At 31.7% G+C, this 21512-nt stretch overlaps 2 long non-coding RNA genes across 3 annotated transcripts; one reads left to right on the forward strand and one right to left on the reverse strand.

The window, feature by feature from the left end:
* The first annotated feature begins 14171 nt into the window (after window positions 1-14171).
* On the forward strand, window positions 14172-18653 carry LOC121126238 (uncharacterized). Of its 2 annotated transcripts, XR_005866859.2 has the most exons (4): window positions 14172-14513; window positions 14584-16953; window positions 17018-17195; window positions 18493-18653. It is a non-coding gene; the product is annotated as an uncharacterized lncRNA (long non-coding RNA). The 2 variants fall into 2 exon arrangements; XR_005866858.2 differs by having other exon boundaries at window positions 14207-16953.
* On the reverse strand, window positions 17996-20380 carry LOC121126239 (uncharacterized). The gene is made up of 4 exons (XR_005866861.2): window positions 19900-20380; window positions 19325-19717; window positions 18139-19271; window positions 17996-18080 (listed from the first exon to the last, which is right to left on the reverse strand). It is a non-coding gene; the product is annotated as an uncharacterized lncRNA (long non-coding RNA).
* Window positions 20381-21512: the final 1132 nt, after the last annotated feature.

Below are 21512 nucleotides of genomic sequence, written 5' to 3' on the forward strand. Positions count from 1 at the left end.
ATTTAATTATTCATAATAAAATCCGCCCCTCTTGATAACCTTGGCCATATGGCACCAAAACCTTAAGCCCGGGCAATCTCTTGCAGGTAGAAATTTATCATTTTATGGGTAATAAACTTCTTGGAGATTCACAAAACCTATGCGTAGCATGGTACACGTCATTTCTACATCTTTGATATTAAATATAAATCAAGAGGACATAAGTGCTTTTCTACCTATTCATTCGATTAAATAGTGATAAATATAAGAGCCTGTTAACTCTTTTTGATGGCTTTGGCTGACTTTTGACTGCCTGGAGCTCTCCTTTTCTTCGTTGGAAAGTTATCAAGGGATTCAAGAATTAAAAAGTATCAGCTGTTCCTTTGTCTCATACTAATGTGATAAAATAAGTATATATTGGACGGAACTTTTCAGATTTTAATATCGTTCAACCTCTCTCTACATAGATATAATATATAACTACATATATTATTTTATGTATAAATATGGAGAATGATTATAATATCAACCCAACAATGGGTATGAAATGGGAAACCATCACCTACTACATGTAGGGGAAGAGGGTTATATCCCAATACAATGTCCTAAAGAAGGAATTAAAAAGGGAATCAAAAGAGGCCAATAACCATTTGCAAGTATGGCCAGTTCCAGAATTTTCAAATGAGATCTCTGCAAGATATGTATGAAGATAGATAAGCTAGTAACGTTTATCTCTGTTTCTTACCTTGACCAATTATTACCCATTGAGAATGAAGGTATTGTGACGTCTCATTAAGACTTGTGAATAAGGAAAAAACCCATTTCTCTTAGCTATGGAATCAAATGCCAACAATCACCTGTGGGGTAGTAGAGAAACTAACATTAGTGGAGAATCTCTATAAAACATCATTGATGAAACAATTTGACTGTTATAAATGAGGGCAACAAGGCTACTTTCATCACACAACGAGCCAATTCAACCATCGATATCACAATTGTGAATCCACATACCTTCAACAAATTCGAGATAACAGAGTGGCATGTAGATCTTAGACCATCAATGTCTGACCATAGAGATATATATAGCTTTTGTAAATACATGCCAATCGCAGAGCAATCAAGAAATTTTAGAATGGAATAATTTCTGCAGCAAAGTGGAAGGTCCAAAAGATATCGGTCAACTTACACATTTCGATCGACACCAACAGCAGGAATGGAGGCAGTTTCGGGTATTGCTCCTCTGGACTTATACATTAAGGAAAGGTCAACGAAATCAATATGAAGAACGAAACATTTCTTACGTGATACCTGGGATGGAATTGGTAATCTTCCAAAACGTCGTGGGCATAGGTTCCATAGTGATAAAATACTTACACAAGTCAGAATGGATCAAACAAGTGACTACATAAAGCGTAATTGCCTTTGGATAGACAATAGTCAGATTAAGAATCCTGACACGGCCATCTATACGGACAGGTCTAAAGACGAAAACATTGGGGGTGGATGGGCCATCCCCAAAGGTGATGTATCAATTTTTTATACAATGGTTTCCTAGAATAAAAAGGCTTCTGTGTTTTCAAGCAGATATTTTTGCCATAACACAAGCTTTTCTCAAGTACGAAAAAACACTGAACAATGTTATAATCAGATCAGACTCCCCATCAACAATCTTTAATCCACTTACTACTAATAACGAAGATTCAAAATATAAAGAAACCATCATCAAAGGAATGAGTGACAAAAATATACATCTAGAATGGTGCAAAGGACATTATTCTATTACAGGAAATGAATTTGCAGACCATTTTGCAAAGAGGGGTACTGAGAGACAAAAACCAGTTTACTATTGCGACGCCTCTAAGCTACATAAAGAAGGTAATTAATGACTTCTTCTGTCTATATTGGAGAGACCGATATATAAAGATCAAAGTATGAAACATACAAGTACTTTGCGTAATAAGCCGAAGTCGAAGTGTATCAAGCTCGGAAGAGAAAAATTGAGACTCATTATACATGCCTCCACTGGACATCCCCCTTTTCTAGCCCAGCTAAGCAAGTGGAAAGACATAAGCTCAACGTGCAATGTCTGTATGGAAGAACGGCAAAGTGCAGACCATCTCATCAATAGATGCTCCGTCCTATCTTACGAGAGACATCTAGCAATGATATGAGGAAAACGACGATATTCGTATTTTAAAATTTATTAAATGTAAAGAAATAAAATATAATATTGAACAAAATTTTAAAGTCACATGGGTTTTAGAATCTGCTGTTGTAGTATAAACACTCCCTTGTGTGGTCGTGTTCGTTGTCTTATATTTGTAAAATTTTATTTTATGTGTGTATGACAAGCAGTAATAAATATTTAACTAACCAACTAACTAAACTTCGTTGGGCTCTACAAACGTATACTTGGCATAGGCCCCATACTCGCCCTGTATCAGATAGAAATAGATATAGAAATCGTGTTTAATCAGATCCGTCCTGTTTGCAGGCTAAAAGTTTAGAATTCAACAGTGAGGAAATTTTGTGGCCAAGACATTCTGCGCTTCTTTAGCCTTGCAGGCCAGTGCACTGTCTTGTTGGAAAGAGTAATTTCTTCCTTGATCTATTCCATCCATTCAGGGAATATAAATTAAAAGTGCAATACCAGGACCAGTCCAATGCCTAAACTGATCCGCACGTGTTCATCTGTACTCCAAAAGCTTTCAGCGCCGTAGGACCAAAGTTATCAGAAAGGACAGATCTAAATATGAAAACTCTTTTGCTTTCAAATACATTTTACCAAGAAAGTAAAGCATATAAATTCTAATAAAAAATCACCAGACTCATAAAAATTGTCTGAATGCGACAAACACTAAATAAAGAGGACAGAGTCATAAAAAGGCTAAAAACCAACACGTTCTTTTCATTAAGCCTGTATATAAATATATATTAGGGTGGCTCTATTGTGTCATCTAAAAAGTCAATGATTTTATAATCCTTATATCTCATCCTCAGAATGGGTTTGTAAGAGTTAAAATATTCTCTTGAAAAAAATTGAATATTTTATCACGAATGTAACGATGAATACATTACTGTTTATTAGTGATCTGTTGCAAGCTGAATACTCTTTATTTCCCTGAATACTAATTACGAACCCTACACTTTTTGACCTCTAAAAATAGTCGTCAATAAAAAAAAAAAACAAGAACTATTTTTTAATGAATTATTTAAACTTGTCAACAATTATTTTTTGTAAATTGATTTTTCCCAGATTCATCTAAAAATTAGTCGTACTTATTTATATCATGGCCATAAGTGTATTCAATAGCTTATATAGTCAACAATTCATCTTCATGTTTTGAAAATTAGCAAAATACTTTTATATTAATGATGTTAGAGGCATCAGATCCAGTATCATGTACGAATTCTAAATTTTAAATATCATGTTAAAAGGATTGATAGCCTTGTAAAAAAATTGACCTGATATGAATGAAATATTTTTTTAGTTACAACCTGAACAGGTTTTTTTGTTCACCAAATATGTTAACATTTTTCTTTAATTCTTGAGGAGGGAACCTCCTAGTATAAAGCTCGTGAACTACCGGGATAATGGAGACTAATATTATTGATTTGTTGAGGATTTATCAATGTAAGTTATATTGTGACTCATAGTGGAGTTAAGAAGCTAAGCAAATTATATGTACGTCATGACAATTCTTCTCGAATATATTTTCGGTCTGTACTTTTTTTGATATACAAACAGTTCATATTTTTACAACTACAAAGTGAGGACCCATAACTTACAGCAGCATATACTTACGCCTTTATCCCCATTATTTTTAATAACTAGGTTTGATTATGCAACCAATCGACAGCTGAAATAGAAATAAACAATTTTTGTTTGGATCCCATGTCTCTAAGTGTAAAAATGAGGGTGCAAAAACATAAAAGGAAGCAAGTATGCAAATTCTTCCACGGTGTCAATGCCCAAAAGGCTGCAGGGACCATCCGCATCTGCATTCAGACTGCCTACAACATCAAGAAGTTCATTCTACCCTCATATAGCCATGAAGAACACCAGTTTCTTCAATAACGATATGGTTGACTTCTGGCCTGCCTCTATGTGGCCATCCTCCAGCCCTGACCTAAACCCCCAACCCATTGCAGTTTGAGGTGTCTTGAAGAAAAAATCTACTGCATCTCTATTCCAAATTTGTTCTTCTTAATGTAAATAAATTAAACTAAAGAAATTTGACAAAAAAGAAAGAAAAAAATAATCTCAGAAATCCAAAGGTTTTACAAAGTAACGACTTTTAAACAGTTAATTAGAACCTCGATTAAAAAAGTGCTGCTTATAGAAACAAATCCGAAACAAGGTATTCTCAAAATAAATACCTATATATAAAATGTTGATTTAAAGACTGAGAAGGAGTTTGATAAGTTATGGGGTTTTAAATATCCCATTTCCCTAACAGAGGGCTAATTAAAATCAGAAATAAAAATGCATCATTAAGTGAATAAAATGGAAGAGGGAGACAAGGAAAATTGATTTTTTTACTTTTAAACCCACCCTAATACATATATTATTATGTCGTGTATATAAAAAATGATACTTGGATATTAGGGAGGGAGAAGAATTGAAGAAGGAGGACGTGGGTATTTGAAATTCTATTATTTCCCCCTCCCTATTTGTTAACTTATTGTTTTTCACCCTTTCCGCTCGGAATTATAAATAAATATTTACCATAGAAAACCAATAACCAACCCCTGCCTGTATTTTCTTCTCTTTATTTCGGACCCTTATTACAGTCCCCTCATGGCTCATTAGTCTAAAAGCCTCATTTGTATGTATACATGTAAACCATGTCTAACCTGACATGGATATTGTTTTTCAACCTTTGTCTATGTAATTAGTGTGTTTAAAGGATCCATCATTTCTTGAAAAATAAATTGTTTTTCTATCCTTTCTAAATATAAGAAAATAGACTTTTTCCAAATTCTTACAGAAATACAATAGTACAATAAATTCTGCGATATTTATATTAAGTGCATGAATACAGGGTGCTCCATTGAAATCAGAATACCTAATTATTAATACAGGTAAAATTAATTGAAATTAATTCTTTTTTCGATATATTTAAGCATAAACAATTACTTACAAAATAAAACAAACCTGGGCTCTCTGGCCTATGCACAAGTTGTCGAGAAAATGACACGTTTTGTTCAGACGTACAACTTTATATAGCATCTATTTTCCTTGATAGCAGGTCATGCTAAAATAAATTGAAAGAAAAAATAAAACCAAGGCACAATACAGTATCAAACTACATAAAAATAAAGATCATACTCAAAAAATTAAAAATAAACATGCATAGGGTGTTGGAGCTCAAATACTTTTTTTAAGTTAAGACAAAATGATGAACACTTTTGTAATGAAAACATTGATGGAGAGACACATGTAAATAAAAGAAAAGTGTTTTGGATGTAATATAACTCCATAATTATGGATTACCATAAGAAATAACTTGCTCCATATATTTGTTGTGCGTTCACATTCTGACAAAAAAAAAAAAAAGAACTGGTGTTTCTAAACCGACGTGACTGTAAAACCAAAGTCTCTCTTTTGGGTTCTTTACTTAAACCAATCAACGAAATAGTCACATTTTCCGTTCGATAGACTTTAAAGGATTTTGTGAGCTGGTGATTCCTCTTTCACTGAGTCTCTCTTACGATTAATCTGTTGAATGTATTGAGTTTTGATTCGTTTGTTGATTTGTTTTGTACGATTTTTTGATCTCTTTTATAAATTTGAAAAAGTTGTCCCTGCAACCTATTTGACGCCTGTGAAACTCAATAATAATTTTTCGCCTTTCAGAAAGATTAATTTCACTTTTAAAGATCTCAATAACGTACTTTATCGCCCCTTTGATTCTCTGCACAGGTTCTTGCTTATTCCTAAGTGGAAGGTCTTTCTTAAATATGTCTCTGCTTATCATTGTCACACTAGCCCGGAACGTACTTATCGTCTGCAGCGTTTCAATAATTTAATCAGGACCTTTTCTTCTCATTAAATCAATTTCAGTTGCCATTTTTTCCACCAGGTTATGTTCCATTAGCCTGTTCGAAGAGGTGCTCCTGTCACAAAGACACATAAACCACGGAAAAAGCAATGATTTCCAAAAGTAGGAGGTTCCTCTTCAAGGTGGAGGTGATGGATTTCATGTGTTCTTCTCTTAGTTTAATCTTTTCGGCTCTCCATAGTTCTATTTCTTATCTTCTTTTTTTTTTGTGTGTGTGGTCTTTTGTAACTTTTTTTTTTTTTGAACCAGTCTTTTACTCAAAACATGTTTCCAATCCTCTCTCAATTTAATTTATTCTCATTTGTCTTTAAGCTTTTGGGCTCTTCGATTGTCCCTATAAGTTGATGACTTATTTTGCAATTGTGTCGTCCTGTAGTTCTTCTTGACGTGCCCCTCTCTCGGCTAGTAGTCTCTCTTCCACTCCTCCAATCCTAAGCGGTAGACCCAATTCTGTTCTAAAATATCTTTCAAAATATGTATAGGTAGTTTTACAAGTTACTTGGAACTTTGATTTGCTATACACTGGCTTAAGACACCAAAAGTATTACACTAGCTGTATATCAGATATTATTTCAACCTTTTTTGTCCATTCAAATCAACTTCTAAACCATTTTTAACAATAACTTGAATTGGGGGTTGGGCTTACCTTAGATCTTCTATTCCTTTAATATTGACAAAGACTCTATCTCTCATATAACCATTACCCCTGAAAATCTGGTGAGAATGTTTATTGTTTTTTTAAACGTGAATACTAAATACCCTGCTCTTTTTTTAATAGTCGTTGACTCCTTGCAAGTTATCTTCACTAAGTGATAGTTGCTCAAATATTTCTTGTAGTGCTTTAATTCTAGATGGAATCTTTTGAAGCTTTTATTTTCAGAATCTTTCCTATCCAAATAATTTTTCCCCAGATAGGAACCGAACAAATTGTTCGACTGCTTTGAATACCTCTTTTTATTCGATTAGAATATGACTCTTCATTATTTTTAGCATAATATACACCCTCCTGCTTTTCAATCGCGAGTCTTAATTGATAGCTTTAGGTAGTTATGTGTAGTAAATAATTGTGATAAGTATAAATAAAATATTTGTGATATAAGATGTTTAGCAAGATGAAATCAAAAGAAATTGTTCAAAAGTTATAGGACTTGTAACTATTACTAGTTCATTCATACGTTTCTGAAAATAATTCATTCAGTCGGGTGTTAGTGAATTGTGACTTAATAGACCAGTATAAATCACAAATAGAACGCGTTTTCAATTCCTAAAGTAAACTTATATTTCAACTTTCAAGTTTCATTAATTCATTGTACTTAAGACCAATAATGTATAATCATTTAGAAAAAAAACTTTACGAATAACTCAATGTAAGCCTTAGACTATAAATAAATTTTATTTACATCAATTATAATAACTTTTGGTTTCGGAGTCGGTACAAATTTTCCAACTCCTGACTCGGGTCCACTAAAAAAGACTCTGTCTCCGACTCGAATATTAGTCTAACTCATTCATAATTTTTGAAAGGTAGACCAAATACAAGAGCTGTATTAAACTTCTCAAGGTATGAATATTTATTCACTGTCTGCCTAACTAAGCCAAGGATAAGTAGTAGTCCTTGTTACTTCTATCCCCTCCCTCGTAGGAGAAGAAAATGACGGAAGTAAACTCGAGGCCCAATCATTTTCCAAATGAGGAGCAGAAATTACTCCGTTATATATTCTCAATTCTACTCTGATTCCAAAAACTTATAACCAGTGATGAAAAACATGATAACCCTGATAATTTGAAGAATATTTATAGGAGATTAGCTAACATCAGCTGGGACAAAGGAGGATGGGGATAAGGAAATAAACAGGACATTTTCAAGAACTACTCTGATGTCGATCCACAATTCCACTATGAGTTCAATCAGGACTTACAAATATAACTTCCCAAGAAATCCTCAGGATTCGCTCTGCACACAGGAATTTCAAATCAGGTTTTGAATATAATTTAATCTTTTTCGGAAATTATGTGATTAAATAATAATTACAACTGTTAAAGAAAAGAAAAATCATTCTTTAGATCACCAATTCCAAAAAAACGGTAGAGTTAAAAAGTTCACAGGATTTGCATCTCTCCTTAACACTCCTAAGAACTCAGACTCATGATGACACTGCATAAATAAATATTTTCTCCTTAAGAATAAAATAATAATTATCGTAGCTTAGAAAATTAGGAATATTGTTAAGATTGCCAACGACATAAAAAACTGGCACATATAATTTTTTTTTGGAACTATAACCTTAGTTATAAGTGTTCTGATGTATTTTTAAGGTATATATCATCGTCATAATTACATATTTATCCTTGATTGACGATTGAAGACTATTTATTTTTACCTTCACAACAATAGAATTGAATAGAAAAGTTATGTTTTCGCCTCCGTTTGTTTGAAAGGAGGATAACTAAAAAAGTTAATAATATTTTTTAATGAAACTTTGTAAGAAGGTTTATACAAGTGAAAAGTAAAAGGCCATGAAGCTACAAACACAAATTTGACCATAAGTTAAAAAAGAAAAGAAAGATACTTCTCTCAAATTAGTGATTTGAATTTGAGCTGAGGTTTGCATTCTATCGAGTGCCCATTCTAGTTTTCCATTTCTATCAATTAATTGTGACTGTAAATTAACATGCAACGAACTCACATTAATGGTTCTATTAGAAGAATCATTTTCCAACATTTTTAACACGCCCTAACGTTTACTTTAAAGATCCATCGCTTCGATATTATTGTTTAGATTGAAATGAAATTTTTGCGTATAAAAAAAATGTTTAAAATAGATATCAATTTTTTATGGCACAAAAAAATCATTTTTAAGTGACTTAGAGTCCATTGAACTGAATGTTTCACTAATTTAGAATCACACTGTAGATAAAATCCTTTATAATGTGATAATTGATTCTTAATGAACCTAATTGTTAACTCTACATTATTCTTACGTTTATAAGGTATTACAGATAGATATTCGTAGATCCAGTCCACAAAGAGGCCAATATTAATCAGCACATACAGGTCCTTCTGAAATAATCCGTACTACGGTTCATTTACCATTTATCATCATTGTAACAAGGCCTCCACTCTCACCCTATGCAGGTATCATGGTCTAATTTGGTCACATCTTGCCGTTATTTACTGGTTTGTAATGACCATGTGTAACACATATTTAGAATCGCCTCTGTCAACAATATCCAAATCTGTTCTACAGAGAAGTTTACTAATATCCTCATTGTTTGGGCCATTCAGATCCGTAAAACCACTTCCGCTTGTCTAAAATTAATATGTAAGTCTTAAAATGTGACAAAACATATCTTGTGCAATTTACCAACAACTTTTGCTCCAGAATTAATATCAAAACCAGGAGGAGAAAGACAAATGGCCTGAATTATTTTAATTTTAAAGTGCAACGACCATTTAATCTTAACAAGAGCGATGTCGTTATACAGAAAGAGACCATTCATTAATCGTTTTCACGAATAGCCTGAATGAATAATAATCTATTTAAATCCAAATTTTTTACCTTTATCCAAGTGAGTCGATCCAACAAATAGTTATAGAAAAAAGTATCAATAAATAAATTTATCAAAATAAATATATATTTGTTTGTATCTCTCGGACTCTTCACACAATACCCAGCCGTATGATTGATCCACGAGAAACAGAAAATGATATTCCACTGTAGCTTTGTCGTAATAAAGCTTGCCAGGGTACTTGAGCAGGGTGTACTCCAACTCCTTCAAGCATTGGAATTAATGCCTTTTTTGGCTAGCATCCCTCAAATTGTTGCACTTTAGATTCACCAGAATTTTTAGAGAAACTATTTAGAAACATTAATAAAATGATTGTAACACCTTAAGATAAAATGATATTATAGTTCAATCAATTTTGAACTTATAATTAATTATATATTATTGTCCTCATACTAACATATACTTAAAGGATATATTATACAAACTGAATAATTACGACTTGACTATGACTAAACCATAGTTATGAAGACAACACAACTGTGTAAGAAAATTGATTTGAACTCTTCCATCCTTGTCCTTTGTGTATATACTATTTGGTAAATTTTTTTTACAATAAATATTAAATATATGAAATTATCAAATATATTCTGATGAACACATGTTCTCACACAACTGAATATTGAGTAACGTTTGAGTTGTAGAGAGTTCTCATAGAGACCTGAGAGTCATGAATATCAAACTGAATTATCCCATTACAGGTGATAATTATTTAGAACAATTAGAAACAATTTTGGGATCAAGTTTAAATATTTATGACTCAACTATGATAATCATACTAAGAAAAAAATCTCAAAGGACCCTTGTTACTTCGATATGAGGTAGTGAATTAATTAACCTATTGTCAATATCAGTAGCATTTAAATGCGAGAAGACACATTTGATTTGAATATATGTTTGTCATTAAATTATTTGTGTCAATCATACAAAAATAAAGAAATATATTCAAATATCTTCATTTTGTATATCTATTCACTAAATTTCAAGTAAGGATATCATAAAAATAAAATTAGTCTAGTTTCTGTTATTTGTTATGATTATAGAAACAATGTGAATGTAGGTCCATATTGCATGTGAAACACCCCAATTTCCCCTTTCCCTAACAACTTGGACCCTTGAAACTTCTTAACTGAGGAGTAGACCAAATAAGGACAAGACAATTAAAAATAGATAGAAACCGAATCAATATGAAGGATAAATTACAAACGAGACATATATATATTTGTTTTAGCTTTCATGAGTTGTCGGGCTTGAACAGTAGAAGAAGTACTTCTGACTTGTTAAATATAGATCACCACCCCTTCCTTTATCTAATTCTCTCTCCATAGACAGCTTTTATTGTATATATATATATAATATCAACTCTCGTATACCCTTTTTATATTTAGAAATTCGATCAGGAAACGTCAGGTTTGTATACTTTTTCAACTCTATTCTACTCTCTTACCTTAAAAAATAGAATATCTTTGGAACTATCTCTAAATTTTCGTTAATTGTATGATATTTCCTATGAAAACAATAAGTTCATATAAATCACTATGGCGAGAAGTTAATTTTATAGCCACCTAATTTCAAAAGGAAATAAAAGGAAAAAAACAACTTAAAAAAAACCGGAAATGATAAAAAAACCAAAAACTTTTGAGCAACATCAAAAATCAAATAACCCATTTCCAAAGGAAATTTAATATCAAGACTTTATCCTTCAAGAGATATTTACTTTTTCAAAGGCAACCATAATTTTCAATTGAACAACACTTTCGATTTGAGGTAGACTCATGAGTAATGCTGCACCCCAGTATATAATTTAAACTTCTCCTTTTTATATAATATTAAGTAAAGTACTCCAGACGACAGATCAACCCAAAATGGTTTTATACATGTTCCATGTAGGTTGAAAGACTCATACTTTCATGTAGAGGTAAATTATTATTATTATTTTTTAATCGTCATTTATTGTAATCCAATATCAATGGTATAAATCAAGGTTAATAGAAATACAAGGTTATACCATAACAAGTGTACGACAGATGTTTGACTTCCACCATGCTTTTTAATATTGAAGTCATAGTGTATGAGTGGTTGCGTGTTTTGTCAAAATCTGCCAATCTTGACTTGGGTACGATACATCAAATCGAAAATTCTAGCAAGACTGATAACATTGTATTTTTATTAACCTTGGTATAATTTAATATAGAAAAAGAATATTAAATAGTATAAATATTGTTATAAACAACAAAAACATTAAAGTTACCTGAAGAAAATCGAAACTACATACAATAAATCGTTATACATAATAAAAATAACTTTCTTTACGTCTACTCAAGTCCTAACAAAAGTTTCTGGCTTATAGATTCCAAAACTAGGCATGCATTGATGCATGCCTGCTTGCTCTACAAAAATAGTCCATACATTATATAACTTGTTATAAATTATAAAAATATCATTAAAACCCGATACATTTAAAAGTTTGAGGTTGCTTTGATTTTTTAAAATTGTTCCGGCAGATAAAAATCAATATTATGTAGTGGGTGTTATTAAATAAAAAAAAACACCCAATAACATAAGCAATTATGACCAATTAACATATGTCTTACTTTGTATTTCTATTACCCTTGAAATAGCATAATACTGGTTATCTCCTAAAATGAAGTAAGGGAGGCTCAACACAACTAATTTTATCCTCAGGGTTACTGCAAAGTGGCAAATATGGGTCACGTATCCAGAAAGATTGGGAACTGCTAAACTTGGATTTGGTTTGTTTTGCTTTTTTTCAATCATTTAATTGTCCCTTTAGAAGAACCAGATTTCGCCAGGACTTGTAAACTCATCATTAGATATGTTTATCTCAAGTCTTGTTTACGACCGGCTCCCTTCCCCTCATTTTTTGTCTGCTTCTTACATTATGCAGTAATATTGTCAGTATGTTTGTGAGGAGTGAGGACAAATAGTCCATGAGAGTAAGGGAGAGAAGAAGGATAGAATAGGTCAAGGTTTATATGTATGTATAATCAGATATGTTCTTCTCAAATGTTTTTGATTTGTTATTGAAAAGATCAAGTGACATCTAACGTCATTGGATTTAAAATAATTGATAACCGATTAACAATTTCAAAATATAATTAATATTTATATTTTCATCACTTTCTTTAAAAGTCTAGTCTCTACGATTTTCCTAATAATTTCAAAATGAACACTCCGAAGATAAATCTTGTACGTTGTGCTGTGTCAATCTGCTAATCCCCTCATGTGAACTCCGCCGGTGAAGGTTATTCTTACCATAGGCTTTCTAAAGCCAAGGACATTCGTGCAAAATCTTCAATAGTAGGATTGTATCACTAGACTAAGACTATTTGTGTTTGGACAAACCGACCGACTTCATATTGGGTCAACATCAGTTCGAATAGAAGAGGTAGACACATCATCCATGGATAACTTTCTTGATTGTTTAATTAAGGAAATAGAACCGAGAAATAAAGAAACGGAAATAGACTAAGAAGAATCTGGAATTCGAAGCACAGTCAAATTCTTCCTCCTCAGCCTATGAGTATAGTCTTCAAGGATTGGGTTATATCACTGGATACTTGGCCAAGAAGTTTTTCATCGCAATATCCTGAAATCGGTTTCAAGACTTGAGATGATCCTTTTTGTGATTCATATATGACACCGTGGATACCAGCATTATCCAAAGGAGGACTGACAAAACCTAAAATTATTTCATCTCTCAGATAAAAAAAAAATTGATGCAATCTTTGAAGCATATCATAGACAGGAAATATCGAGTCAACCTAATGTTATTGAGACTTTGATATCAATTCTTCAAAGTTCAGCTCTAGATTTCCACCAGGATATTATTAGAAAGTACGCTCCTCTAAGAACATATATAAGAATTAAGGCCCTGAAAATTAGTATAAATGATCAAAAAAATAATGAAATTTGTAGAAAATTAAAGAAATTATCCCAGAATATTTAATTTTTTTCTTATAATAAGAACCCTTTAATTCGTAAAACTCTGTATGACTCTCTTTGTTAGGAAATGATATTAATAAAACTACTTCAATTTAACTTGATCTTTTTTTTAATTTCCAAAAATTAGAATAACTAATAACCACAAACAAATAAGTATAGATTTATTAAGAAGATAAAAACTCATAAATTGGCCAATTATCTATATAAACTTTGATAATCTGGGCTTGGATATCCTCAGAACTCTTAATTATCTTCCGATAAAAAATTACTCCTTCTGCTAAGCAACGGTCTGACTTGTTAAAGGTATATAAACCCTTGTCACTACTTTTGTAAATCATGATAACTATTACATCTACAGATGGATATATAAACTCTTACATCCCATAATTCTTGCAAAACGTCAACCTACTAGTAGTATACTATAATTGTTATTTTAATTCCAATGACGTCACAATCCGGACCGGGTCGTATTTCTGGTGGGCAATTTTGAAAAGTTCAGAAGGACATACCCGATTATTAGAGTTGTTGGAATCGTTGAAAAAGAACGACATTGATGGGTTGAAAGATATTATATAAAAAAAAAAGGAATAAAATACGTTGGTACCCTTGCATCTTCTAAACAAATTATCCTCAGTATTGTAATAATCATCAGCAAAGCAACTTCCCCTTACTGCTCTCTCACGTGCATCATCATCATGGTTAAGAAAACGTGCCTTTTTTCATGGGTTTCTAACAACGGAAGTACTGATGTGTGGAATTATGAGTTTGAAAATAGAAGTATATCTTACCATTTTTGCGGTTTCTCGTGCCCATCTCGTTCTTTATGGCAAGTAATCCACCACTCTAAACCTCCCATCACATCAACAACTTAAAAGTCTTCAAGAAACACAAGACTCAAGGAGACGAAGGAGAATTAAATGGTTCATCATTCAATTTGTACGTAGCAAAGTTATTTGTGTCGTGCAACATACCTTAAAATGTTCTAGATCATTCCATTTTCTCCAAGTTTATTGAAAAATATACTGGAAAAACTTCTCCAGGTCGATGGGTCGTTAACAACTTGGTTGGGGAAGTATGTCAAGGAGTATTGAATAGAATTAAAGAATAGGTGGAATAAAAGGATATTTTCGTTGCACTAGATGAGACAAGAGATCAACAAGGGAGGTCAATGATGGCAATTTTGATTGGTCCTTTGGACGGACATTTCTGTGGGAGACCTTACCTTATTGACTTAATTGATATTGAGATGCAAACAATGTAAAGAACATCGTCATAAGCTCAGTTTATAAGTTATTTGGAGAAATGATGCCGCCTCGTATTGTCTCAAAGGAGGAGAAGATCTTCGAAAAAAAAAATCCTGTAATGGATTCATATTACGTGTATTGCTCATAGATTACATAGAGTTGCAGATATGGTTCAACAAAAGTTTACTCTATGGAACAAACTTATTTCCAATGTGAAGAAGACGTTTTTGAATTCTGGAAGAAGAAAGAGAGTATTAACTGCTTCGTATGAAATTCCCTCCCCCATCACCAATTATAACAAGATAAGCAACTTGGTTAAAAAGTAATGGAGTACTACTACCATCACTTCGACGTCTTCAGAGAATATTTAAACAGCATTGATGAAGATTTGGTAGCAACCAGAAGAGTACAAGAAGTAATTAATAATGATTCCTTAAGAGAAGAAGTCGTATTTATGCAGGAAATTTTTCGTCAAATACCTTTAACAATAACTGCGCTTGAGGAAAGATGGCCTCTTCTTACCAGCCTAGCCATAGTAGAAAATCTGACTCAAGATTTGAAGGAAGATCCATTCAAGATCAAGTTAAAAGAAGTCCTTCAAAAGAATCCTGGCTACACAAAACTAAAGGAACTCTCAACAAGTGAAAACCTTGTATACAAAAAAACTCCTATTGTGATGCTAATAGAGTCTTCAATCAATACGAAAAGGAGGTCCAAACTAATTAATAAGAAATTGAGGGAATTGTTGATCACCAAATGGAATGAATGTTTTGTTATCATTTAATTGTCAGCACGTAACTATTAACAATATTTTTTAAATAATTTGTTACCTTATTGCCTCATTTCTATTCTTTAAATTTCGTGCCAAAGTTATCTATTCATCCTTTATGGTCAGTGGTCACTAAGAAATTACGAGTATACTTCCTGTAATGATGGGTTTTATGTTCTCTAACTAACAATATATTTTGTCTTGCATAAATTTACAGAATATATTATACATTTATAAAGTGATTTATAGGGAAGTTATATATTAATAATATACAACAATCCCTCTTCCTTCATGTGTAAATAAATAAATAATTTAAGTTAAGGATGTATTCTAAACGATACTCTTTTAATTGGGTTGGAATCGATATTTACTTTGAACTCTTGATCCAGCGACAGATACAATTGCACCCATGTCATAGTATGTAGCTATTATATTTTTGAAGTAATTTCCATGGGCATTCAATACATCGATGGGTAATTTATTCTGTTCAAATTTTTGAATAGATTTGATGATCGAAATAGAGTTTTCTTTTCGACATCTGCATACTCTTGCATAGTGCCCTCTCTTACCCCATCTTGTGCATTCGACGCTTTTTGCGTATGAATTTTTCCTATTTGTGGGATAAACTATAATTTTATGAAAAAATTTACACAATATTATATGAAGACTGTAACACAACCTAACAATTATATATTTTTTAAAATCTGATGTATACGTTTATCAAAAAAATATACACAAAATAAGGGAAAATTCTCATGTTTTCAAAAACTTTGAACAGAGTGTGCCACATGAAGATGAAATCGTAGAGTGAGGAAATTTTATACAACTTATTTTCATACCCCAAGGCAACTTTTCCACCCTATCCGTAATCGATACTCGAAAAAAGAGAAAAATTAAACCGGTCTATTGAACAACGAAGCATATTTCTTCGAAATCAAAACCCATTATTTTTTTCACACTCCATCTTTGTTTATTTTTTAAGTATAATATTAATTATTTCATTAGAATAACTATATATTTAACTATTACATACATAAAAATGTCATTAAATTATTACATGACATAATTATTAACTATAACAAATCATTACCATCACTCATCAAAAAATGAAAAAAAAACCCCCAAAGATCACGAGAGAGATAATCTAGAGCCAGTTTAAAAAAACAAAAAACTCATGATTATAACCGATCTATCGAATCCTTAATTATGTATATTGTCTCCTTGAAGATATTCTCGAAGAAAAATATGGCGACCATCTCGAACATTTGACTAAAGGTCCACCGTAGACATGATAAAGCAAAATATAAAGAGGAAATCTTTCTTTGGCCTGAGGGAAAACCCTCCAAAACTGGAGACTGAAGCTGTAAGTCAAGAAATTATCAAAAAAGCAAAAATAAACAACAGGACTAGTACTTGTGTATTTTCAGGACAAGTATTCTTTTGGCTATCATTTTGTCTTCTTTGAAGATACACTCAATACTTAGTTACTTCAATCAAAAGTCAGGCTGTGAGCATTTAATTTGGTGTATACTTAAATATTCCTCATGGGGTATATCTCCCACAATTATCCAAGCTCGTGGTAAAAGCATATCCTCCCCATTTTCGGTAAGTATTCGCAATATTCCACTATTTTTTATCACAGGCTCTGATTCTTTCATCTGCTTGAGTAACATGTTACAGAGTATTTATACAAATAATTATATTAACTAATGATCATTACATAATCACTAATAATCATTCCATAAGAAAAGTTAAAGTTTTTAACATCTTGCTATTATATTTACCTGTGAAAGATTTGGGAAGTGAAAAAGGAATTACTCTTTCATTTAAAGATAATTGACCTATTTTTAATACAATTAGATTGTTTTCATATTTAATTTGGTCAAATTCCGGATGGCAAGTTGTTTTAATGAGTTGTTAATTCAACGACTTATTCTTAAAATTTGTGATTCCAGCCGCAATCTAAATACAAAAAGTCAAATTATATGTGTCGATAGTTCATAATAGTATTACCCATCAATGGTTAGCTATATTTGGCTTGATACAAAATGGTTCCTTCCCATAAAACCTATCCTTTTCCAGTTTGTATATAAATGAATGCCAAGGAAAATTAACCAAACAAGATATCTACCGAAACCAATTGGTTCACAATCTCAATAATTGTTCTGCATGTATTGTTTTGTTCCAGGATCAACTTTTGTAGCACACCATGGACGACTCCTATTAGCCTAGAACAAACATTTTATCCCATGTTTTCATAAATAAAAGGAAAAACACAAGACTCTTAATCCAAAGGTCGTACAAATGGATTAAAAATATATTATTATTAGATATTTTGGTATCTCTTTTTAAATGACCTACAAAAATTATACACTTTTCTCAATTTATAAATGTTCCAATAGCTCCTTTGATCCGTTTTCCCCTTTTCTAAACCATCCGGTATAACTTGAATTACTGTCATTGATTTTAATCCAGTTAAACTTTACAGCACTAAAATCAAATATATATTTTGTCTAATACAACTTTTACTTTACATTGAGCTACTTACTCAAAATCAGCATAATACATAGTTGAATCTTAGTCGTACGGTAAGGAACTAGTGAAGACTTCAGATGAAGTACAATTTTCCAGATCGAATGCCTGCTGTACATTCGGACAGGTTTTGATTTTATTTTTGTTACTTGCAAATTGATAAAAATTTCTCCAAACAGTAGTTTCAATATTGTTCCAATTTATGGTAGCGTTTATTTAATGACATTAAGCTAATAAATTCATGTTCAAAACCAATGTATTAGCTACGTGTCTCTTTTGTTATTTTTATGATGTAGATACATTCTATTTGATTTGTTTTTTGAATAAATTTAACGCATGTTTAATTTGATATATATTTCATTCTTTTCAGAGCAAAGTCCCGATGATTTGTCATCTTTGAAGCCAATTTAAATGGAACAATTCAACCAGGGCAAGTTAAATTTGGATTTGCATAGATACTCATTAAATTTGACGTATTTTTGTAATGATAAACACGTTCTGTGTAAGAATATAAAAATGTCAATACAGGTATTTTATTATATGATTCTAAATATACATTTTGATATGTATAAAATCCACCATATATTCAAAGTGAATCACATTAACAAGGATCCAAAAAATATATATTGTCCAATTATTGAAAGTCCAGGTTTTATTATATAAAAATTGTCATTTTTAGTATATGATATAATACATTTAAGATAGGGATATTAGAGTTTAAAAAATAAAGTCAAAGTCCAAAGACAAAAATTTACTAAATAAAATAATTCAGAAACGTAAATAAAATAATAAATATTTTACAAAAAAAAAAATGATTAATTAAAAATTGCTGAATGTCAGGCTCACTTCCCTGACAAACGCATAGAGAGTAAAAATAATTCCAAGGATTAGGTCTATAATTAGTTTTGGAGAGTAGATGACATTGTGTTCAGGCAGTCTTGTTTCGTGGAAGAAGTAGTCTTTGTTTTGTATCCAGGGGTGGGAAGATGGTTTATCTTTTAGTTTAAAATTCTGTGGAGCGTAAGAAAATCCGTAATGATAAATTCTTATGATAAAAGTGACGTGGCCAACTCTTTTGATTTTGTATGGCTAGTTTGTTGCTATCTCCCAATAAAGGAAAAAACGACACAAACCTAGTTTCGAACTTTTCTAAGGGACGTATCAAATAGTTTTAGGAAGAATATCAGATCTCAGATTCGTACGTTAAAATCCGGAGGAAATAAAGTCTCTTAAGTTGAACGAAAAGTACCGTGTCTTGAAACTTATTTTAATGATTGCCCAATTTCGATTGGCCTTCCTTATGATGTAGTGTATATACTTCTTGAATATCAGATCACGAGAGATGTGAATTCCCAAGTCTAAGTGATCATCAACCACCTTTATATTTGGGTGAAGCCTTTTTTTTTTTTGAGAAAGGAAGCCGGAAGCATTTACTAACAATGATAGGCATTTTACAAGTAACACTCCAGTTAGGAAATTTTGTATAAATATTACCGACAGAGTTTAAAATAGAGGAAAAGATCACTTTTGGATAATCTACGTATAAAAATACATCTTTTGAAAATTATCCACTAACTCGTTGAGTAAACGTCAACCTTTTACAAAAAGATAAAGTCATAATATTAAATGGGTATGTGGATAAAAAAACAAAATTTGATGAATAATAATGAATTTGTAAAATGAGTTATTCATTTATTATGAGGTTTTGTGGTAATCACATCATTTGGTTACATGAATCTTCTTCTTTTTAGTTCCTTCTATTTAAATTTCAACTCACCTCGAGATTTTTAAACCCTTTGAAATATGAAGGGGTAATATTTAATAACATCATCACCATATTTCCATCTAGATCCATAGGTGTTCGGAATCCTGAAAGAGAAGAGAGCATCTGTACAATAACTGGTGTGATAGCAGCACTTATCTTCTAAGCAAACTAGGGGTTCATAATTGGTAATTTTGTTGCCAATAAGAGTTTTGGAATTCAACACCTTACTCTTGCCTGAGGATCTCTTGCGTTTTGAAAGTTCATAGAAAACCAGAGGTTTCCTGAATTTAAATATATTATTTAATTAACTCAAATATTAGGTGTGGACAAAAAGAAATCCATGAATATTTATCTGTTTGGAAATCAAAACAAATGACGATCAAACTTGACAATTTCCATTATTTTATCCCTATTTTCAACAATTAACCTTCCAGAGCGTAGTGCATCATCCTTTTTATCAAAATATCCGGAACAGAATGGACAAAAACCAAATTGTTGCGTGATTGGCTGTTATAGTATCTGGGCCAATAATATTATTCATTTATTCATCCGCCTGCCTTGCATTTTCATCTAGTTCAAGAAAAAACTCTAAAAGATTGTAATTTTTTTGTATTTTTTATAGTAAACAACTTTGAGAAATTCGGGAATTCCAAAAACGGCATGGAAAGACGTTCAAGGCTTCTCGAAATTTTGCAAGGGAATTGAAGATCAATAACTTGAAAAACGAATTTAAATATTATATAGAGCTTCTAGATATTAAAAAGGGGTTTTCTTCACCCGTTGAAGATACTAAAATTGAAACTAATGAGCCTTCCCCATGTTACGTATAACCCAATTGGAATTACCGAAGTTTGACGGGGAACTGACCAATTTTGCGTCATGGATGGAGACTTTTATAGAAAAGGTTGATAATTATAATACCAATACTATAACGAAGTTGTCTTTTTTGAGATCCACACTCTTAACAAAATTTCATTTCTTCCGCTGACCAAGAAAAGCTATGACGAGGCTATCAGAATATTAAGAGATAATTTTGGCTGTAGTCGGAGTGTGATATCCAAGCTAAGCGTGTCCATAGATTTGTGGCCCTAAATCAAGTATGAAATAATGACAATGATCTTCATCATTTCCACTATGAAATAATTAGGATTCAACGTGCTTTAAAGGCGAATGATATAGATTTGGAAGATACTAATGTAAGAAGATTTGTCATTCCTCTTCTGGAGAGTAAAGTGTCTGGCATCATGAATGAGTGTTTTGGGGACCCCCATAGAAATGTTGGATTTTCATTACTTAAATAAATGAAATTAATTTGAAAGTTGTTTAAATTAATAAGGATCAATTCTTAATATTTCTACCACTCCCCAATTTTTTTCAATATGTTGCTTCGTTTGATCATACCATTTGCTGGAAAATAAGTCACCTCAATATAGTCATCAAAATTAAAAAAATAAAGTATATTGGATCAAATAAAAGGTAAAATGGACGTTAATGCGTTTGTTAATCTTGTATTTAGTGAAGTATACTACCAATTTGTTATTGACAAAGGTAAATTAATTGTTGCTCTCCAACTGTATATGTATATAATGTCATAGTTGCGCATGAAAATAAAATAGTTAAAATTA

This window comes from Lepeophtheirus salmonis, chromosome 11 (genome assembly GCF_016086655.4).
Source record: "Lepeophtheirus salmonis chromosome 11, UVic_Lsal_1.4, whole genome shotgun sequence".
Lineage (NCBI taxonomy): Eukaryota > Metazoa > Arthropoda > Copepoda > Siphonostomatoida > Caligidae > Lepeophtheirus > Lepeophtheirus salmonis.